The following is a 24,312-nucleotide window of genomic DNA, read 5'->3' on the forward strand; positions in this document are numbered from 1 at the left end:
GTTTATTTGCCTTCTTTTTCCACATCACCTGAGTCCACTCGCCCTCAGACTCAGAGGCGCTACTGTTTGAGGACCCCTCATGATCTTCTAGGCGCACCCTGATTCTTTGAGCTTGTAAAGGGCTCGCAGAAAGGTTGGACCTAGTTCCTTCCACCTTGTAGCGCACAGTGGAGTAGTCTTCTGACTCCTCCCTGCTTCCAGGGTTGGCAGAGGATCCCCCCCACTGCCCTGATTGTGTGGAGGTCCTTAGAATGCTCTTTTGGGGCCTGATTTCCTGCTGTTTTTGTGCAAATCGAACCAAATGGTCCCTTTGGAGATAGTGCTTTTGCAGATCTAATTCCCTGACTTTCTCCTCATAGGAAGCTTCCTGGTCAGAGACATCAACCAAAATATTTTTGTATCTATGCAGGGACGCCCATCCATCAATTTCTGAGGGGCGCTGACCTGTCAGCTTCATCATGCTAGCCCTATTTAATTCTGATGGCCTCATGGCTTCTGGCTGATGTGTAACGCTCACCTGATTCCCGTAGAGGCGCCGGTCTTGACTGGGCGTATACCGTATCTTCAAAGGTGAGGTGTAACACACGGCTGGCTCTTTGGGTTGGACCTCTGTGCACTGTATGTCTGACTTGAAGGGTAAGATGTCTGCAGATAGAAAATATGGGATTAATGAACTGGGTTATTGAATGTCTCTCTCTTCTTCCTTTTCTCTTCTCCTGTAGAACCCCAAAGGTTAACGCTCTCACCTTAGGTAAGTGAACGCCGTGCTCTCCATCTGCCTCGGGGCAGGGTGCTGTAACCAGTTTCTTCACTGGATAAGGGGAGCAGGCCTCTTGACTTCAGAGGACTGCTGTCCGTCGTTTACTGCACGAACGGTAAGTTTTGAGTAATTCTAATGTCTTTAAAAGTCTTTAGTAATGATGTCTCTTGTTTTGCAGGGTTCCGGCGATGGCGGATGACGGGCTGAAGTGAGTTGAAGATGGAGCCCGTGTGATGAATAGAAGCGCCTGGAAGCACGTAAGTAAGCGCTTGTTGCCTGCTTCACGATGCACTCTAACTGTCTTTTTATTTTGCAGGTACAAGTTCGGAGCGGCTGCAGGGTGCCGGAATACCCACTGGGTTAGATGTGGAAAGGAGTAATGGCACGTGAGTATTAAAGTTCCCCAATGTCTTTAAACGCACCTTGTTTTGTCTTTCAGATGCGGGATGCAGCGCCGAAGGCCTCCGGAGCGTGCGAAGAGTTGGTAAGCTTTTGTCTTTCAGATGCCGGAATGCAGTGCGAAGACCTCCGGAGCGCACGAAGAGTAGGTAAGCCTTTGTCTTTCAGATGCCGGAATGCAGCGCGAGGCGTTGGTGACAGCCGATGGACCAGGTAAGTGAAGCGCTGTCACTGAAGACCGTAATGCTAACCTGTTCTTTCTTGTCTTTATAGGTGTTGCTGAAGACTGGATTCAGGATGGTAAGCCTTTTTCCTTAGGCCCAGGATCAGATGCAGAAGACACGATGAGCGTTCTGCTGCAGAGGATGCAGAATAACGCAAAGCAAGATTCATCCATTCGGGTGTGGTTTAAATAGCCTCCTGTAGTGCTTAGGTGTCTCCTTCCACAGCCACGCCTAGGTAAGAAAAGAGTTCCTGCTTTCCAGAAGAGTTCCAGTGTTCTGAACCTAGGGAGTGGCTCCTGCCCCACCCAACAGGAAAAGTAGTTCCAAACAGAAGAGGATCAGAGGCTCAACTGGCAGGCAAGTAAGCAGCATGGTCTGCTGCAGGTAAGTCCACCCAAGCATTATGAGCCCGGCGCTTCCAGCGCTGGGACTGGGCATATTTATGAGCCTGGTGCCACTGGCGCAAGGACTGGGTCCAAAAGGTCCCAATTGGGACTGGTTGGCACTCGGAACCTGGGTTATGGATCTGCTTCCAAGGGAGTTGGGAAAACCCTGACCTTTTGGAAGCAGAGATCATGACAGTACCCCCCCTCAAGGCCCCTCCCAAACCGGGCTTCTCCGGGGGTTTTGGCTTGTCAGGAAATGTTCGGTGAAATCTTTTGATTAGGCGAGGAGCGTGGACATATTCAGCAGGTTCCCAGGATCTCTCTTGGGGGCCGTAGCCTTTCCAGTCAATTAGGTAAAATAGTTTAGATTTGGAGATCTTGGAGTCCAGAATGCTTTTGACTTCAAACTCGAGTTCTCCATCAACTAGGATGGGTTTTGGAGATTTAGTTAGTCGGGTTTGAGGTTGCACGGGTTTTAATAGAGAGACGTGGAAGACCGGATGTATCTTCATGTGCGGGGGCAAGTCCAACTTGACTGCTACTGGGTTTACTATGGTAGTGATGGAATAGGGACCAAGGTATCTTGGGTTGAATGTGCGTGGCCCTTTTAGAGGTAGATATTTGGTGGATAACCAGACTTGATCCCCTACTTGATATTGAGGGGCTTCCTTCCGATGTTGATCTGCTCCTTTCTTGTATTGTTCTTTAGCCCTTTGAAGGTGAGAAACAGCTTCCTTAAAGGCTTGGGTGATTGTAGAATGCAGGTAGTCTACTGCTGGTGTTTCAAGATCTTGGAGGGGATCCAACTCCGAGGTTCGAGGGTGACTGCCGTATAAAAGAAAAAACGGGGTTTTCCCAGTTCCCGAATGGACAGAGTTATTGTAGGCATATTCGGCTATCCAAAGGATGTCTTTCCAAGTTTTTTCAGTTTGTTGCAGCATGCAGCGTAAATACTGTTCCAGAGTTTGATTGGTCCTCTCGGTTTGTCCGTCGGTCTGAGGGTGGTGACTGGTCGATAGTCTCACTTCAATTTGAGCCGACCGACAGCAACTTCACCAAAAATGAGAAATAAATTGACTACCTCGGTCCGAAATTAGAACCGAAGGAAAACCGTGCAGTCGGACGATGTTTTCGAGAAATTCTCGGGCCAGAGTTGCTGCTGTTGGCAAGCCTTTGAGCGGAATGAAATGGGCCATCTTGGAGAATAAGTCCACGATTACTAGAATCGTATTGTATCCGGAGCATGGAGGTAGATCGGTGATGAAGTCCATAGAAAGCGTATGCCAAGGGCGAGGTGGGATGTCAATAGGGCGTAAGAGGCCTGCTGGTCTTTCCTTTTGACTCTTGTTTTGGGCGCATACTCCACAGGACATTATAAAGTCTCTGATATCTTTTTTCCAAGACGGCCACCAGAAGTAGCGCTTGATCTTTTCTGAGGTCTTGGCCATACCGGGATGTCGTTCCATTAAAGAATCGTGATAACAAGAGATTACTTTTTTCTGTAAATCTGTGCTGGGCAGGTATAATCGTTCTTGGAAATACAATAAGTTGTCCTTTACTGCAAAGTCCTTTCCCTGCAGACGCCAATTCTGTATGTCTGCTGGAGTTACAAGTTGCCTGGCTTTATCCTTAACTTCCTCTATGGATTGTGTGGCGATTACACCCAGAATTCTTTGTTCGGGAATGATTGGTACATGTTTAGGGTTGATCAAGTGTTCTTCCACTCCCATCCGAGAAAGGGCATCAGCTTTACCGTTTTTTGTACCAGGTCGATAGGTAATTATGAAGTCAAACTCGGCAAAGAATAATGCCCAACGGAGTTGTCTAGAGGATTGGGCTTTTGCGGTTTTCAAATATTGCAGGTTTCGGTGATCCGTAATCACAGTAACGGTGTGTCGGGCCCCCAGCAGATAATGCCGCCAAGCCTTAAAGGCAGACTTGATAGCCAGAAGTCACTTGTCAGTAATCGTGTAATTGATTTCAGGAGGCAAGAATTTGCGGGACCAAAATGCCATGGGATGCAACTGATTGGTTACCGGGTCCTTTTGTGATAGAACTGCCCCCATGGCAAGGCTTGAAGCATCAGTTTCCACGATGTAGGGGAGTTCGGGGCGAGGGTGTTTTAAGATTGGTGCAGAGATAAATTTAGTCTTCAAATCCTGGAAAGCTTGTTCCGCCTCGGTAGACTATTCAAAACGTTTGTTTTTCTTTAACAAGGCAGTGATGGGCTGGACTATTCGAGAAAATTCGGGGATAAACCTGCGGTAAAAGTTAGCGAAGCCTAACATGCTTTGCACACCTTTTACGGAGGATGGTGATGGCCATTTGAGAACTGCATCGACCTTCTTTGAATCCATACGCACTCCGCAAGGTGATAATATGAATCCCAAGAATTCAACCTCAGTCACGTTAAAAACACATTTTTCCAACTTAGCGAAAAGTTTGTGTTGACGCAATCTTTCGAGGACCATTTTCACGTGTTTCCGATGTTCAGATTCCGATGAAGAATAAACGAGGATGTCGTCAATGTAAACAACAACACACACATCTATGAGCTCTCTGAGGACATCGTTCATAAAATATTGAAAGGCGGCCGGGGCATTGCAAAGTCCGAAGGTCATGACCTGATATTCAAATAGCCCATATTTGGTGCGGAAGGCCGTCTTCCATTCATCGCCCTCTTTTACTCGTACCAAGTGGTAGGCTCCTCTAAGATCCAGCTTTGTATATATGCATGCTTTTCTGACTTGGTCCAGGAGTTCAGGGATCAAAGGTAACAGATATCTATTCTTGACGGTGATCTGGTTTAGGGAGCGATAATCTATACAAGTTCTAAGGTCTCCTTCCTTTTTTGGAACGAAGAACAAAGCTGAAGAAGCAGGGGACTTGGAAGGACGAATAAACCCATTTGCCAGGTATTGATCCAGGTATTGTCGAAGGTGAAGGTTCTCAGGCTCGGTGAGGGCACAAATTCTACTACAAGGAGGAGTAGATCCAGGTATCAGGTCTATCTGGCAGTCATAAGACCTATGAGGAGGTAGAGAGTTAGCCTGATCCTTCCGGAAAACATCTTGGTATTCTAGGTATTCGGGAGGTAACCGGGGAGTCTCTGAAGAAATTGCTGCCAGTGCAACACCAGGTGGAGGGTGACAAGTAGAGACACATTCTGGAAACTGGACCGTTCTTGCTCGCCAATCGATCAGAGGATTGTGTTTCTCTAACCAAGGTATTCTTAGAATAATCTGAAACTGAGGAGCCTTGATCACATCGAACACGATCTTCTCATGGTGTCCATCTTGACTTACTAGCGTCACTTCTTGAGTGGTATGCGTTACTGGTCCGGAAGCTATCTCGGTTCCATCCACTGTAGTAATGACGTCTTTTACAGCCTTGGGACAAAGAGTTAGATTCATCCTCAAAACCATTTCATGATCCACATAATTGCCGATGGCACCGCTGTCGACGTAAGCTTCAATTGCATGTAATCGATCCGGATTATCAGGGCTAATGAGGACCATAGGTATCACGAAATGCGAGGTCACGGAACTGGTTTTCACGCTCGGCAAGAGGACCTCTATTCTTGTCGGGCGAGGTCGTTTCCCTGCTCAGAGTTTGCAACTTTGGTAACTGCAGCTCCTACTGCCTTCTTGGCAGGTTTCACCGGACAGTCTCGAAGAAAGTGCCCTGAGTTTCCGCAATAGAGGCATAATTGCAACTGTTTTCTCCTTTCCCGCTCCTTTTGTGTTAGAGGACCTTTCAGGCCCCCTATTTGCATGGGTTCCCCGGAGTCTACTCCTTTGGAAGGAGTTGGCGGTTTGGAAAATACTCGAGCATCAAATTTGGAACGATCGGCCTTCCTGTTCTGCAGTCTGTGATCTATTTGAACGACTAAGTGTATATAGTCCGAACAATCTTGTGGGGGATTCACTACTTGGGCTAACACATCTTTGAGCTCTCCACGTAGACCTCTATAAAACAGCGTAATCCTTTTGTCCTCAGGCCATTGAGTTTCCACTATCAGTCTGTTGAAAGACGCAATATAAGCCAAAAGGTCTTGATTACCTTGTCGCAACGAAAGAAGCTCATTGTCCAAGGCCTGCCCCTGTGAATGTCTTGCGAACAGTTTTTTCATACTGAGCTGAAAAGCTTGAAAATCATGGAGGACCGGATCATCTTGATTTACTAGAGGGATCGACCAGTCTGCCGCATTGCCACTAAGGTACGAAAGCACGAAAGCTACTTTAGCTTGATCAGTTGGAAAGGCTGCTGGCCGGCATAAGAAATGCAACCGGCACTGATTGATAAATACTGCAAACCTCTTTGGGTCACCAGAAAATCGTTCGGCGGTGCCAGAGATACATTCCCAGGTAGGTTGATCTGCACTGGATTCATAGAGGATGTAGAAGGAAGATTTCCCCCAGATACAGGTAACGGGGTCTGTCCGGCTTGTGACTGTAGCAATTGTCTAGCGAGATCATCTGTTCGCTCCTTGGAAATAATCAGTTCCCTTCTTAGAGCGTTCGTTTCCTGACGGGCTGCATGCACTTCTGCCCTTAGTTCCCCAAGTAACTGGGCTAGCTGGTCGGTATCCGAGGTTTCCATAGCGCCTGGACGGGAGTTTTGCGGTAGGCTTTGCGTTCTGTAACGCTCACCTGATTCCCGTAGAGGCGCCGGTCTTGACTGGGCGTATACCGTATCTTCAAAGGTGAGGTGTAACACACGGCTGGCTCTTTGGGTTGGACCTCTGTGCACTGTATGTCTAACTTGAAGGGTAAGATGTCTGCAGATAGAAAATATGGGATTAATGAACTGGGTTATTGAATGTCTCTCTCTTCTTCCTTTTCTCTTCTCCTGTAGAACCCCAAAGGTTAACGCTCTCACCTTAGGTAAGTGAACGCCGTGCTCTCCATCTGCCTCGGGGCAGGGTGCTGTAACCAGTTTCTTCACTGGATAAGGGGAGCAGGCCTCTTGACTTCAGAGGACTGCTGTCCGTCTTTTACTGCACGAACGGTAAGTTTCGAGTAATTCTAATGTCTTTAAAAGTCTTTAGTAATGATGTCTCTTGTTTTGCAGGGTTCCGGCGATGGCGGATGACGGGCTGAAGTGAGTTGAAGATGGAGCCCGTGTGATGAATAGAAGCGCCTGGAAGCACGTAAGTAATCGCTTGTTGCCTGCTTCACGATGCGCTCTAACTGTCTTTTTATTTTGCAGGTACAAGTTCGGAGCGGCTGCAGGGTGCCGGAATACCCACTGGGTTAGATGTGGAAAGGAGTAATGGCACGTGAGTATTAAAGTTCCCCAATGTCTTTAAACGCACCTTGTTTTGTCTATCAGATACGGGATGCAGCGCCGAAGGCCTCCGGAGCGTGCAAAGAGTTGGTAAACTTTTGTCTTTCAGATGCCGGAATGCAGTGCGAAGACCTCCGGAGCGCACGAAGAGTAGGTAAGCCTTTGTCTTTCAGATGCCGGAATGCAGCCCGAGGCGTTGGTGACAGCCGATGGACCAGGTAAGTGAAGCGCTGTCACTGAAGACCGTAATGCTAACCTGTTCTTTCTTGTCTTTATAGGTGTTGCTGAAGACTGGATTCAGGATGGTAAGCCTTTTTCCTTAGGCCCAGGATCAGATGCAGAAGACACGATGAGCGTTCTGCTGCAGAGGATGCAGAATAACGCAAAGCAAGATTCATCCATCGGGTGTGGTTTAAATAGCCTCTTGTAGTGCTTAGGTGTCTCCTCCCACAGCCACGCCTAGGTAAGAAAAGAGTTCCTGCTTTCCAGAAGAGTTCCAGTGTTCTGAACCTAGGGAGTGGCTCCTGCCCCACCCAACAGGAAAAGTAGTTCCAAACAGAAGAGGATCAGAGGCTCAACTGGCAGGCAAGTAAGCAGCATGGTCTGCTGCAGGTAAGTCCACCCAAGCATTATGAGCCCGGCGCTTCCAGCGCTGGGACTGGGCATATTTATGAGTCTGGTGCCACTGGCGCCAGGACTGGGTCCAAAAGGTCCCAATTGGGACTGGTTGGCACTCGGAACCTGGGTTATGGATCTGCTTCCAAGGGAGTTGGGAAAACCCTGACCTTTTGGAAGCAGAGATCATGACATGATGTGAACCAGTAGACATGGACTCAGTAGTGCACAAAGTATTAAATGGGTTTGAGTCCCTTAGTACAGAGGGCACCACACTGGGTTAAGGGGTAGCCCTGTCCCTCTCTACTTGTTCATGGTCCCTCAAGTTTGGGTTTAGCCTGGTATACTCTCTCTCCAACCTCCCTACCTTCTCCTTTTCAGCCCCTACCTCTTGATAATAGGCACCCTCATAGAAGATGATGATATTATCTATATAATCCACTCTTTGAATACATCTCGTAGCACTGGCCCGGATGCACTCTCCAACGCAATGCTTAAAGAAATTCCAGAATTCTGGCTAGTGGTTTTGGAAAATATTTTTTTTTTAAATCTTCCCTGATGGGGTTATACCCCTTAGCTGGAAGTGGTCTATTTTGATATGCGTCCACAAAAATTGAGATCGCACTCATCTGGCGAACTACTGCCTTCGAGCTTTGATTGACGCTTGTCAAAAAATCTTTGTGAATATCCTATTAAAAAAATTGAACAAATGGATAGCGGAAGCGAGTCTGTTGCCACTGAATCAGACAGGCTTTTGTAATGGGTGCAATACTATGCACATCTGTGCGTTAGAATATGTGATTGCCTCAGCTCGGGAAGATTCCAAATGATAGCCTTTACCTTTGTTTTATAGATTTTAGTTGGGTATCCGATTCGGTCTCACGAACACTATTGCGGCATAAGCTCTGACTCTGGGGTATCGATTGCTCACTACTTTATTTCATCATCTTACTCCGTACTGATAACTCGGTAAGAGTACGACTGAATCAGGTGGGGCAGATGTCATCTGAGAAAGGGGTTAACATCGGAGTGAAGCAGGGGTGTGTACTGGCACCCGTACTTTACAAACTATATGTGAGCCACATTGGCCCTTCTATTCAATTGGCCCACAACTTCCCCCCTACAATAGGTGCGCAGGCTGTGGTGTAGCTTGAATATACTGATTACATGGTCCTGCTGGATCGTACGCCAATAGGGTTGCAGAGATCGATTAATGCCCTGATTTTTGTTCGCACACAACAATAATCTGGTTGTCAACACTGGAAAGACTAATGTTCTGGTCGTTGGTGTGCGTTCCAGTGGGAGCGTGTTTTCTTTGTCCACAAATGAGAAAAGGTTGGAGGTGGGTAAACAGTACAAATATTTGGGTTTTCCCATCTGTAGCTACCCATTGTTGAAATTTATAATCTGCATGTCTGTTACAAGATCCTTAAGAAATGGTTCCTTTTCAGAAAATGCATCCGCTGCAACGCAGGGAACAACATCTATGGGCAGAGAGCCTTGTATTGGAAAAGTATTGTGCCCGGAATTCTCAATGGGCTGACCGTGGTGCCGGGTCATTTGATGAGTTGGATGATTCGTTTTGAAGGGAAAATACTGCACTCCATATTGAGGGTTCTACAGTCAGTACCCGCAGAGGCTATCCAGTGCGAACTAGGCTTGCAATCAGTATGATTGTGCTGGCTTACACAGCAGAGCAATATGTATATCACATTTCTACAGGCTAATGAAAAGCTTGGCAATCTTTTGTCTTATTTGGCTGTAGCCGATACAGGTTACTGCAAGAATGTGTTCCTATGGCAGATGCGAGAGGACACAGCCTCCCTACTTATCAACCTTAATCTTTCATTAAATTACTTATTGACCCTTCTGAACTGGGTCCAAGTCTTAAAGAAGAAAGCCTCAGCACTAGCCCACTATAATGATGTTGATCGGCTATCTTCCCTGAAACTCTATACAGAATACAGTAAACAGGGCTATGGTAGAAACAACAGAAGCAGACCATGCGCATACCTAAATAAATACTATTCGGCAGCGATTAGGAAATATATCATCTATTTGCGCATGAACCTTCTCCCTACCTTGGAGGATACGGGCAGATGCAAAGCTCTGCCCATAGAGGAACGACTCTGTCGTTTGTGCAACCTAACAGTGGCGTCAACGCATCACATTTTACCACACAGACTCCTCTAATTGGAAAATGCCGCGGGCCTTGATCGGAACACGCGACTCAAAGAATTTCTAGTTTGTGTTCCGTTCATTTAGGGCAGAGGAGTCTACTAACGGGCTGTGAGGAATGTCTGAGGTAGTCTGGGGAACCTACATAGGATGGATGTACTTTGACTTACCACTGGGGCCAGCTGTGAGCATGGGGCTGATCGGGTATGACAATAGGACATTTGCCAACTTCGACAAAGATGATATTTTAAGAATCATCATAAGATCAAAGGCCTCGAAGGCCCCTGGCACGCACAGCATTGTCAATTTGGAATTTTATTTAATGTTTGTTCTGCGAAGGAATAATGTTAATTTACGTGTGTATGTGTAAGAATGTCATTTTATTAGATGTATGGTGTATAGGTTTGTTTTCACAAGTAATACGAACTTAATAGAAAAAAAAAATATCCAGACTCTCTCTGCCTTTGACGGCTCCACTTTTGATGTTCAGGTTCCTTTGTCCTGGAATACACTTCCGTTTGAACTCAGGCATTCTAAGTCCTGCCTTGAGTTCAAGAAAAGTCTTAAAACCCATTTGTTCAATCTGGATCCAGATTACATAAATGTTCTCATCAGTTTCGATCATGGTCTCCGAACCCCTTCCTGCATTCTGTGTTGTATGTCCCGTCTCTGTTTTGTGTGCGCTTTGAGGTCCTTGTGTGAGTAGCGCTATATAAGAATTATAAATTAATAAATAAAATTGTTCATATATCTTGCAGTCCCTCTCCACCATTCCCTGACGTCTCGTTGCCAAATGAAACAAATGAACTTCGTTCTACAGGGCACACAGAGCATACACAATAATTGTGCATCTTTCATTTCCTCCAAAGTACAGCAGAATGAGTGTTTGCCTTCAGACATTATAGGGCCTCAATACGAGTTTGGCAGTAAATTGCTGGTAAATCTGCTAGTTTACTACCACCACCACCGTTACTTGCTAATGCAGGCTTACCACGGGTTTACGAGTCGGGGTAAAATGGTGTCAATACCCATTTTTGGAGTACGAAGGACTGAATGGTGATTTTTTTGTGGACTTCCTACCATCGCTACCACGGTGAATCCTCTCAATTAAACAATGCGGTAAAAGTGGTGTCTAAACAAGTGTTAGTAATGGAATTACCTCCACTTGTTTGCAACACTAAAAAACTCATAATGAGGCCCACTGCGCGCGCGCTCTCTCTCTCTCTCTCTCTCTCTCTCTCTCTCTCTCTCTCTCTCTCTCTCTCTCTCTCTCTCTCTCTCTCTCTCTCTCTCTCTCTCTCTCTCTCTCTCTCTCTCTCTCTCTCTCTCTCTCTCTCTCTCTCTCTCTCTCTCTCTCTCTCTCATGCTTTTGAAGGACCTTCTTGTGAGGACCTGCTTTCTCCATTCAATGCCTCTCAAGTCATACACTTTTGGCGGGTGTCGTCCGCATGCAATCAGTTCACTCACCTGCCAAGCACCCTCTCACTCACAGGCCCTCACCCACTCACCTGCCACCTCAATGGGCTCTCACTTGCCAAAAACAAAATCGCGTGTTTCCACCCACCTTTGGGTTACAAAAAGGTTGAGAGCTGTGCCATCCTCACACCCTGGCTGTGGCATGAGCCTCCTCCATTCTCGACCAGTTTAGATTCCAGAAGGCCCTCAAAACGAGGCTCTTCAATCAGTAATTGTCCAATCACTATTCACTTGCCACTTCGTTCTCAGGGCCGAGACCATTTTGGTGGTGAACGCTGTGCTTTATAAAATCGTGTTGATGATGACGATGGTTAACAGAGAGTGCAATAAACTTCATGGTGATGCTGCATTAGAAAATTCAAAAACAGAACCATGACATGGACATATACATGTTTATTCTGTGTTCACCAATTTCACATCATCCATTTCAATGAAAACTCATGTCAGTGCAAGGCCATCTCACAGAAAATGCACACATTGAGCTAAAGGTAACACTCAACAAAATGTACTAATAAAACAAAAGTAAAAAGGAAGAGCCTTAAACGAAAAATAACAAGTACATATTATAATAATGAACAGGAAAATGGAAGAGGGCATACAATAAGAGCAGGCATGAAAAAAATAACAGGAAAGCGCGAAATGAAAGGGAGTGGGAGTGGGAGTGCATGGGCAAAGACCTGGGTGATGGGGGTCTCTCTCCGGTTAGCAGTACGAAAGGGAGGAACGTAACTCCACAAAATATTTCAAGAAGAACAAATCCTAAAATTCGGTGACACTGCTAGAGGTCAAATGTCCCAAAAAGGCATTTCAATCAGATGGCTTTCAATCCTGCAGCATTAAGTTGTGTTTGATGTGCAATGGATTGTATTAATATTTTAAGGCTCTTCTGCAGGCGGTGACATAGGCTGTCATCCACAATAGCCTGATTATTTGCAGAGCCCAGAGTGAAGTCATCTATTCGAGAGGTTAATCAGCCCGACTTTTATTTGGAAATGACAGATATTTGCTAGAGGACCTGCCCCCCAATAGGGTGCAGCTATCCCACCCTACCTGTTCCTTATGCCATGGACCCTCTTACATTCGTCTTTCTTTACTCGGCTAACGAGTTCACGTTAGTGAAAGTTCGGGTCAGTGTTCACAGGCACTCACATTCCACTAGTGGCTGCCCTAACACAGTATTTGCAAGGTTGCATTGTGTACTTTCTCTGTATTTGGCACTTCTTTTATCCTTTCTTTATCCAATGATACGTCATCCTGAAGAGATTTATCACGAGGCTTCTTAGTAAAACGTGGGAAAAGCATAACATTATCCATGGGCAATATTACCCGGGGGGGGGAGTGGGGAGGAACATTACTGGGCCAGGTAATGCCCTGGGCCATTTACTGTTAGCCCGGGGCATTACCAGAACTGGTAATGCCCAACCCCCTGCGAGGGTAATTTGCTATTAGTATCCGGCACGATGTATATATTATAAAAAAATAAATTAATAAATGGCCGCCATGGATCCGGAGAAGAGACTACGTAGTCCCTTCTCCCCTTCCATTGAAGACATTCAAAAGTGAAAAAATAAATAAACAAGATGGCTGCCATTGCCGCGTCAGTGACATGCCAGGAACACCAGTGTTTCCTGCTCAGGAGATGGACAGAGAAGCACAGGTAAGTGGGGTGGGGCAGAAAGGAGATGTGGGGTAGGTAGAAGGGGACACGGGGAGTGCGCACTTACTGTTGATCCGGCAGGGGAAGATGGCAGCCTCCAGCTCTGAGGAGGCTCAGAGCGGGGGCTATACCATGAGGTAAAGCCTCCGTTCTGAGCCTCCACATTGGCTAGGAGGCCTAAGCCATGCCCCCGCCGTGTACGAATTGTAGATAAAGCCAAACTTTATAGAGATCTAATTACAAAATCTAGGTGGCACTTGTATGCCACCTATGCCCTAAGAGAAAAGCTGACCAAGAGCTTCCACTGTACCTCAAGAACTGTAGAATCAAAAGTACAGCTTGCCCTTTATAGTGTACATAACTCACCCGCAGGCTGCGGCTGTGGAAACAATGCCTATCAGACGTAATGGCCGCCAATGGCCTTCTGTTTTACCTCGTGGAGAGATAAAGATGCTGGCAGGTCACATTATCAGGCAGTGGAAAGGAAATATGAACCTGTCAGGCAATAGTTATTCCAGAGCTGCACATTGACCCTGAATGGGGAACCTTCTGCGCAGAGGGGATTACTGTGCAGGCGAGCAATGCTAGCCACTTTAATTCTGAAATGTTCCATTGTACTGGCGCTCCCTGGGAATGGTTTTTACAATCACGTTATCGCCTTGAAAATGATAGAAAAACAGGCTCACCGGCCCAAACAAGTGATCCTACCGCGTCTGTTCCTTTTCTGTCTTTATTGAAGGGAGGATTTCCAGTTTGTTCTGAAGTAGCTATGTTGAGGTTTAAATTTCACAAATGATTGGTAATGAGAAGTAATGGTGAATTAAAGGAGCATTAATTTCGGCAATGAACAAAAACCATTAAAGACAAGTTCACAAAAGATCGACTAATCCGTGTAGTGTAATTAGAGTGCATTGTATTAAGGTTGCGTGTGCGCCATTTCCTTGTTGAAGAGTGATCGTACATTTGCTAGAAGACTGATATTTGCACGGAGTAGTGGTGCAGCTTCTGTGACTGTGATGTGAATCTGGTTTAGTGGCTTTGCACACGTTCTGAGTATGCTATTTGGTGAAAGAGGGTGAAACACTTGCTACCGGGTAGCACTTATTTGGTGGAAATGTTGCTGTGCACTTAATGCTTGGTGAATGGTGGGATTCAGAATTTCGTAAGTAGGACCTTTGTATAGTGAAAAGAGGCAGCAAGCTTGCTTTGATTGTGATGTGTACTTGTGCAGTGGGGCTGTGATCCGAATGAACGTGTGATATTTGTGTGGGGAAAAGTGCTATCTCACCAGCTACTGTAGAGATGGGATTGTATTGGTGGAGAAGGCTCTTGCAATAGTTAGAAGTGAAAATACATGTATATCAACCCCCCGTGCATTGGAACCAATACTCAAGGTAGTCCCGAGAACAAAACTCAATACCCCAGAAATAGACACACACAAGCTGTTTCGTGTTTACTAAATATTCCATACACAAATTACTATATTATTCTCCTCGACTTTTTCCCCCGAAATACCTCGTTCCTCCACACATACTTCCATTATTTGGGGTTAGAATTCTGACCCACAAGGCACTGTATATCACCAGTTGGCGCATCCATTCAACAGAGCCCCTTGTGTCTCCACATACATATTTTGCCACAATGTGCATGGTGCCAGGGGCTGTGAGTAGGTCCATATGCAAAAAGGCACACATCATTGCATGTCTGCTGGTGAAGCATACATTAAAGCAAGTGCCTGGAAGCAAGCAGCCACAGGAGCTGTGGCTTTGATCCTCATACAGATCATCGCCTATTATTTCCCTGATGTCATGTGGGCCTCTAGATGTTATTATTAGCACCAGGCACAGGTGTTTCTGCGAGTTAGTGTACTGGAACGCTGGGCTGATTCTCCCAGTTATAAGCAGAGGTACTGGGACAGCTGATCACTGTTACACCACGTCTGGGGCTCCTTTTACTTTTCTCTCATTGCTTACCCTATTGCCTGCCAGCACACACCAACCTCACTGCTACATTCCTGCTGTCTGGTCCCACAATCCTCCTTATTTGTCCCAAAGATGCTGCCATGGCAAGCAAGGAAGTACTAAATCCCGAGCCGCTATTATGTCATCATGGCTGCCTTCTTAGGTTGGGCTGATCTTTATTTTACTTTATATTGTTTAAGCAATGCAGAGCCCAGTATACGGTGTGGGTAGCCTGTGTTTGGGCTGGCATCTTTTAACAGTAGTGCAGTACTATGTGTTGTGGTCTCTGCATCAATTGGGATTAGTCGATGGTGCTGTTGAAAAAGTCACCATTTGGTAACATTTGCAAAATTGTAGATTTAGTGGGGCATTCTGAGCCAATACTGGGATCGAGTTCCAAATGGTGGTCCACGATTTTTTGACTAATTGTGATTTCAGCCAGTTTGTCGATTTGCTGTGCAGTTTGTGCCATCAGACATGTGGAGCTTAGTTTCTAGGTACGCTGGTGTGCTACTCATGACTGCTTCATGGATGATCTTAAACCGTAACCTGACCTGGAAAGGAAGCTAACGTATTGGCGTAGGAAGGGGGTGATCCGGTCACATTTCCATGCAACCATAATAAATCTAGCGGTAGCATGGTGGGTTGCTTTCAGGGGAGTAAAGTGAGTGGCTGGGAGCCCTGTCAGTAGAGCATTTCACCAATTGATGTGCAAGACCACAGTCGCCTGCACTACAGTCCTGCGGCAGGATGAAGGGTTGGATTTTGTGAATGGTGGGGATTTGGAGCCACACCGTTTGGGCCTTCTTGGCTATGTGTTTCTGGAAGGACAATCTGCTGTCAATAGTGAAGCATAAGGATTTTGCTGAATCCAAGAGATGCAGATAAATGCTCCTAGGCACATATCATTGAGCCATTTTTGGACAAGTTGTTGTTTTGTGGGGGACCAATGTGGACAAATTCAGTATTAGCTGAGTTAAGTTTGAGGTAGTCAGTTGACATCCAGGACTGGGTGATGGCTAGGTAATTGCAGAGATGACTGATGTCCTGTGGAATTTTTAAACTCATGTACAACTGAGCATCGTCCATTGGTGGATGGCCATACCGAGGTCTTTGAGGAGGATACCCAGAGAGAGGCTCTATGTAAAGGTTAAACAGTATTGGTGAGAGGATGGGGCCTTAGGGGACTTTGCAGGAGAAGGGGAGTTGATTAGAATGCAGTGTGATCATCTGGATGGCTTGGTGTTTGCCCGAGAGGTAGGAGGCAAACCAATTCAGGACAGTGCCAAAGACACCCATCCTGTTGACAAGAAGGGAGAGCAGGATGTGATGGGCAACTCTGTCAAATGCAGCCAACAAGTCAAGCATGAGTCGCCCTTTTTCCTGATTTGGGGGGCATCATCCACCACCTGGATGATGGAAGTCTCGATGCTACACTTGGGACGGAACCCCAACTGATAGTCATTTAGGAGGTGGAGTTGTTCGATTGGGATGTTTAATTGAATAGACACTACTTTTTCCAAGATTTTTCCAATAAATGGGAGGTTTTTAATGGGCCAGTAGTTGGCAGGGTCGCCTGTCTAAGTAAATTCTTTTAAAAAGGGGTCATATGAGACCAGTCTTTAGGTTGTCTGCAAATGACCCTTCTGTGTGCGAGACATGATGCTGAGGAGTTTGTTGAATGCTGAGCACATGAATGGTTTAATGATGGGGCCCAGGATGATATTGTCAGAGTAGGAAGTAGGTTTGAGGGAGTAAGAGAGGAGAGAATTCAGTGATTCTATGATCTGCTGGATTTTTTCAATAAAATAGTTATTGATTCCATTGCATTTTTCCTGAGTTGCTTACACCTTGGGGTCAGGTGAGGGTTTGGTTCAATGGTTTACTACTTTAAAGAGGCTCTGCTCCTGTTAGAGGCTGACATGAAGGTGGTGGAGTAGTAAGCAGTTTTGTCCTCAGTAATCAGAATGCTATGATTGGCGTAGAGAGATTTGAGGATGGTGATATCTGCAGGGTTATGTTTTTTATGCCACCATTTCTCAATGGCTCTGATTGAGCATTTTTTGGAGGCGATCTCTGAGGTGTACCAATTGTTGGATTGTTTGGTCTTAGCCCAGGTGTTGTTTAGGTGTTTTTAGGGGGGCATGAGTGTGTAATTCGAAGGGGACTGAAGCATTCCCTGTGGAGAGGAGGCCTGAGTAGTTTGCTTCTAGCTCATTGACTGGAAAGGCTTTGAATGAGTGGCGCTGGGTGAGGGGGTGTTTAGCCTGAACTTTGTGGGCCATGGTCGAGTGGGTGATCAACAGTGGTATGACAGAATTATCAGACCAGTTGAGTGGGATAAGGACTACACAGGTGATGAGGGGGAATGATGTAAAGACTAAGGCTGTCATTACAACACCGGCGCTAAACCATGGCGCTATTAGCACCATGGATGGTGCCGGTGTTGTAACGGGTCCGCCATGGTTCAATGGGGAATTACCACCCCATTCCAAGGTTGGCGGGGCGGCAATTCCCCATTGAACCATGGCCCTTCCCCAGTCCCATTTTCACCCCATAGGGCTCTATGGGAATGGGGAAGACGCTAAGTACGGTACCGCAAATTGCGTTGCCGTACTTAGCACCAAGGTCCCTTTGCGGGTCCCTACTTTAACGGCTGGTCTATACCAGCCGTTCAGGTCGGGTCCCACAAAGGGACCTTGTAGTAAGGCGGTAAGTGTTTAACGGCGCCGCAGCCTTTTACGGCGCCGTTAAACACTTAGCGCCAGGGTCCTAATGAGGCCCTAAGGCTAGGATGCTGATTTTTTTTGGGACGATGAGATCTCCCTTTGATGGACGGGGCGGCAGTGTGTGTACCCCATTCATCAAAGGAAACATATTTTTCTCCCCCCAAAAACACTTTTATCGCACAGTGAAACAATCCCTTGGGTGGTAACAGCCTTAATCTCTCACCAAGGTCCTTCTTGGCTCAGTCTTGCCGGACGTTACCACCCAACCCATACCTGTAACGTGGGGCTTAACACTGTAATAATACTATTGTATGCACAGAAAATTGCCCTTCAGATGTGATCTGAGTAGAGTGTTGAATTCACAGTTCAAAAGTTAATGAAGTGAACATGATGCTGGTCTTTCACAATCTCAACAAATTTTCAGCTACTCTCTGTTTTAATCTAACCCACCAACACCCAGCAATCATACTGTATTCTGTTAACAATTTCAATATCAAGTTTATGACTGTGCTCGGATGTTCATGGCTGCTTAGCGACTGTATATAGTGTTTCAGTACAGGTGAAGGCACGCCCCAGCATGCTCACACCAGAAAAAATACAGCTCACTAGGGAAAAAAGGCCCAAGACACTCTTGCAAGTATAACAAGTATTTATTTCTACAAAATAGAAATGCATCAAGAAAGAACTCTGCTGCTGCTGATTGTTCTAGGGTCCGGGGGCACGTGCAGGACTTTATAAGCACAAACAATGTCACTGATGACGTAACTACATATAGTAAATTCTGCAATCCTAATTGGAAAAGCACTATACATGTATGATCTGCTCCATATAGAATGTCAGTTAGTTGGTCCATCTTCATCTGTCCATCTCTGTCCGCATGGCCACTCTTGGGTTCATCATCCGAGGTGAAGTTGGTCCACAATTAATTGGCTACTAACACAAACAATGTTATTTTATCATCATAACTGTGCACCTGGCAGATACAGGGATAAGTTTGGGGGGAGGTCTGAGGACACACTAACTCACATGCTCCACTCATTTCCCAGACAGATCAGCAACTTCCCATGTCCTCAACCTTAGTTTTGAGCTATAATTTGCTGCCACACTGCACCTGACCCATTTCTGAAGGTGCAATAGCCTTGCCTTCTGATCTTAGGGATCGATCAAGGGATGTAAAAAGTTTATTGTCAGGTGGTTTGGGTTTGGATGGTCTTGTGGCATGCAGGGGCCTTTGGATAAAAGCATTTCAAAGCTGTATTTCTCATGTGGGAATTGTGGTAGTATACTAATTGACCTTTTCACAATAGACGTTGGGAGAATTGACCTCGGGAGAATTGACGTAATTTAGAAGGTCAATTAGGACATATATATGGGGGAAACCCCCCGCAAACCGCAAGCCAATCCAAAATCCCCTGCAACCCACCAGCCAATCCCCTTATGTTATTTATATTCCAAAACCAAACCAATACATATATAAAATACCTAAAATAATATAAAGGTCAATTGTGCAGAAGGTCAAGTAGGACCACTATAATTAGGTCCATTAGGAAAAAAGGTCAATTTGGGTAATGCCAGAATTGTTGGGGGCAGGAGAGTCTTGCTATCTTTCCTGTGGGATGGTGCTGCCAGGAGGCACGCTGCTCACTTCTCATGAACTTGCAGAGCGCACTCTTTCCTATGCGCAAGGGCCAGTAACGTTTAGAACAATGGAGGATTTCATGGACTCTGTAAGACCTGACCGGGGTGGGGGATGATGTTCGCGCTCATGCAAGGGATCTAATACTAAAACATATAATGCTGTTTGCCGCACTTGTGCCTAAATTCTAAGATGGCTGTCATTTGCCAAGATGGCGTTCACACATGCATCTACGTTATAGCTTGTAATGTATGCGCTGAGGTGATAGCGCACTCTCCTCTATGCACACCTCCCTCCCCCTGTTCTCTGCATGTGCTCTCTTAGCATTTATTTCTCATTCGGTATCACCTAGGGAGGTGGGAAGACCCTCTCTCCTTCCCAACACAGGCAAATGATTTCTTGGGACATGCTAGCCCAAGGTTTTTCTTTGCATTCTTGTAGTCCTGGATTTATACAGGGCATCTTAGAAGTAAGCTGTACATTCTACAGTGATGGGAGGTTACTTCTACTGGTTTCCGGTCAGTACCACAACACTCTTTTCCTGTTCTTTCAATATGAGCGTACAGTATGCACAGATTTACATATTTATTTTTCCTTTTACTTTTCTTCATCGCCACCAAGCAAAATGAATGTGGATGCTGCTTTTCTGCCTCACCAATTCTCCTTCCGTCATCAAGAGTTATCTGCACTTGCATTCATCTCAAGTATACGTGAACAGCTTCCCAACAACACACAGTGTATGATGTTATTGCAAACATAAATGATGTTCACGTTAGCACATGTTAGCACATCTTCCAGTGTGATAATCCTTGTAGCACTTACATGAAAGAGATTCCAAAGTTCCACCAATCCTTCATGTATAAGTCTAAATGAACTTTTATCCAAGGCTGATCTGGTGAGGGTACTGAACTCCAAATGCAGACTAAGAACGTCTATGTCAAGTGGACCACGCCACACAAGTAGTGGATATGTATTCATGGATAGACCGGTATTGGGATGTTTCTATTTTGTCTCTTCTTTTTCGCTCTACTATACACTCCGCACTTCCTTCGATGAAACCATGCTGAATGTAGGAATTGCAGGAAGATGTAGCAATTGATAGCAATAGATTTCAGAAGCATGCTTCCAATGCCAAGGACTTCATTTTCAGTCTTCCCCCAAAAATGTGGAACATACATGCCAACCCTAACGCTCATTGGCTACAATGATGTGCAATGACCTGTGGAACCTTATGCCTTCTAATTACCTATGTGTCTTCTTTAAAAGACACTGTAGAATTAGAGCATATAGGAGCTGGCTGCCAGATCAAGCAGAAGGTCAAACACACTGTGATAGTGTGATGATTGAAAAAAACAAGTAAATATACAAACAAACATACTGGTGAAAATGTTGAGGGAGTGGAGGTTGGGAAGGGCTGCTCCCAATCCCTAGAACCTCCTTCATGCTCAAGTGAATGTGGACACACCCGCCCACACCATTTTACCTGAAGACGCTGGCAGCGGGACGCAGTGGACCCTGCCGCAGAAAGTTTTAGGCCTCAGTAGGCAAGCGAAAGGCCCGCCACAGCTCGGAGAGTTGAAGCCACAGCAGGAGCACCACCACCAAAGCCGCCCCAGGAGGATGACGAAGAGAGGCCGGACACAGCACTCGGCACAGCAGCCACCAGTGAGACACTGGGCGGGAGGCATCATGACTGCCTCCCAGCTTGAGAAGACCACAGCACAGACAAAGCCAGCCTGGAAGTATAAGGAGGTGGAGCCAGCATCCAGAAGGCTGCTGTGGCGCAGCTGTGAGATGAGTGTAGCTGCCTGGAGGGTAGCAGCGCTCCAGTGAACAGTGTCTGCTGGAGACTGTACTTTAGGAACCAAGTTCACTAAACCACCAGAGATAATATTATTAAATAACAGTCGTCTAACAGGCCTTCTCAGCTCCACTAGCCCAAAAGCAAAACATATTTTAAACGAAAGACAGGGCCACCAGGCAGCCCATGGGCCAGAGAAAACCCCCACTTACTCACCTGGTTACGGTCAGTTCATTGGCAATGATCACGTAAAAGAAAGCAGTGGTGCTTACAAGCCTGTATACACCCTCCCCAAACCCTTTCCACAGTCACAGTCCTGTAGCCAGGTAAGGTGATTGGTCAGGGTAAGTTGGCCAATGCTGTAAGGTAAGGGAAGGGTTTTGTACAATGGAGTGTGGGCACAGTATATGGTGGGTTAGTTGGGTGAGGAAAAGAGGTGAAGGAGGACGTCCAAGAGACCAAAGGAGGAGAGTGCATATGGAGTGTTGAGGATATTGGGGAGAGGGATCTGCGGAGTGTTTGTGCATAAGGAGTGAGTGTAGAAGTGGCACAGTAGGAGTAGGGAGGGGGAAGTAGTAGTTGAAAGTGGATGTAGTGGTAGTAGGGGAAGCTGAGTAGTAGATGGAGGGATAGGTAGTCATAGTAGTAAAAAATGGTAGTAATGTCCATAAAGAGTGAGAGTAGAGAGAGAATACAGTAGAATTAGAGAAGTGTTAGTAGCAGTAGAGGGAAGTAACAGTATTGAGAGGTGGTAGTGGCAGAAGAGAGGCCGAAGTAGTGGAATACGAGTAGTGGTAAGAGCGAAGAGGAGGTAGTAGTGGTAAGGAGATAGAGTAGTAGGAAGTAGTGAGGAGAAGATAACAACAGAAGGGATAGCAGAGTGGTAGTTTAAGGTACTATTGCTATTGAGATAAGGAGTAAGAGGAAAAATAACATCAAAGGGTGGAGGAAGGAAGACAGAGTGTAACATTGGCGGGGTAGCAGAATCATGAGAAGGAGAACATCTTGGACACAGTGTTGAGAAGGGCCAGATGAGACTGCCTGTGTGGCAGTGATACAACCCTGAACAAGGCACCATCCCTATAACTCCCTTAGAACACTAGGCAGTATTAGGGCAGGGAAAGTTTGAAGATCCCTAGGGAGTTAGGCAGCCTTCGACATAGGGAATTCACCACAAAGCTTTAGTCAGATGATAAGACAGCTAGGTGTCTCCTGGCAGTAGTGCTAAACCCTGTTATGGGAGCTGGGGCTACAGAGGGTGAACACCAGTGGGAAATAGAAAGAAGGGGACTGCTCTAGTGCCAAATTTCCCCAAGAACCCGCTTGGCCCCTCAACATACCTTAGAATCTTTCTGCCAAACATCATCTGAGACTAAATTGGAGTTATTTATGATGGCGCCGTCACAGGGTTTTCAGTTGAAGGAGGAATTGGGATTGTCCCATATGAAACTCAGCAATGATTATACCCCAGCCTTGTAATGTTATGCACCTCACATCATTATTTTCCTAATCAGATATTTCATTATGTTTCCTTTTTCCTGGTTAGCTGAAGCCAACGCTTGTTGTTGTTGGACATGCACAGAACTCAGAGACAAGCAAGCTCCCTCCCATCTGCGTGCGCAGGGCTATTGGCCCACGTCCTGTGAATATGTCCATCTGGAACTGGTAAGAATGGACAGTTGTTGGATAAGAGAAGCCTTCATGGGGGTGTAAGACCTAATCCCCTCAGCGTATGAGGCAGAACTGGAAGGACTTCCCCGGAAGAGGCTTCTATCCCCTGGCAGGTCATGCTCCAATAGATGTACAATGGTAAATATCACTTGGATTTATGAACATAGTGATAGGACTCCTGATTTGCATACATTAATCCATTGTCTGGTGGGAGGCAGGACAATTGTGCCTGAAAGCTCAGGTGGAGCTTTACCCGCACCATCCAATGTCAGGTGACTGTATATCTATAAATGTAACAGACCAGAAAGGTGGTTTAAGTCAGTTAGGTTGGTCTGGTCTTTGACTTGCAAGCCAACATAAACCTCACTTGTGTTTGCCATCATCCTAGGTTTTCTCTGAAAATACAGAGGGTACCGGCAGGGGCCCCCCACTTTTGACATGCAGCTTATCATTGGACGAAAATCCCAGGAGAAACTGCTCAAGCCTTCCATTCCAGCCTTCAATGCTCTCTCCTCAGCACACTCAAGGATCCATTCCAGTGTTCCACACACTGTCTTCTCCTCCACACCTCTGGGTGTCATGCTATGTTAATCAAATATATAAAATGCAATTTACACCCAGAAGCATCATGGCGCTATAGAGATCGAGTGAGACATGGCCAAAAGTAGAACGCATGTCCCCCACCAGTGCACTCCCTCCTCCCCTCAACACCCTACCCATGATGTATGACGGTTGTCTTGACTGAAGCCACTCGATGCACTGGAACCAGTAACACACAACCATGACAATGTCACCCTTGGCAGCATCTCAAATGAGAACATCCCCCACACCACCTCTTCTATCAGTACCTAACAAGGCCAAAATGGTAACTTATATATCCACTTGCATCACAAAAAGAAACCAATGGAAGAGTTATGGCACTTTGTAGCATGTCTCTGTGGCTCCAGGGATTCAAGCAAGAACTGCACACGTGTCACCATGCCCACTTGCCCAGTGAGAACCACTATAGCTGAGGATGTCCAAGCTACCTCACCCAGGGAGGTGTCGGGAGGGGTTATGATTACTAAATAAGAACAGACATGTAATAAATACCTGCCCTCTAAACATGTTCATACACTGACTTGAGGACTACAAATCAAAGAAAAAATTATACCTAATTACAAATTAAACCATGAATAAATTTCACCAGCCCATTTATTTGAGCAATAAACACAGAGATGGAGGACATGGTTACAGGTACCAGAAAAAATAATAACCCCCAGCGAGGGGTTTATTGCTATTAGTATCCGGACACATTGTACCAGGATATTAATAGTGCTTAAGTTATGAAACAATGGATTTGTCATTTCGAGACTTTAAAAAAAATATATGAAATGTTGCCCACCATTGATCGAGGGGAAGGGACTTTGTGTAGTCCCTTTTCCCTTTCAATGGCAGCCATTCGCCCGTCAGAGCTGCACCAGGAACAGTACTGTTCACAGCGTCAGCAGCCAACAAGACGGCAGAAGGTAAATGGGGAGAGAGTGGGCG

This window comes from Ambystoma mexicanum, chromosome 7q, assembly GCF_040938575.1.
Source record: "Ambystoma mexicanum isolate Mex_15411 chromosome 7q, UKY_AmexF1_1, whole genome shotgun sequence".
NCBI classification, from domain to species: Eukaryota; Metazoa; Chordata; class Amphibia; order Caudata; family Ambystomatidae; genus Ambystoma; species Ambystoma mexicanum.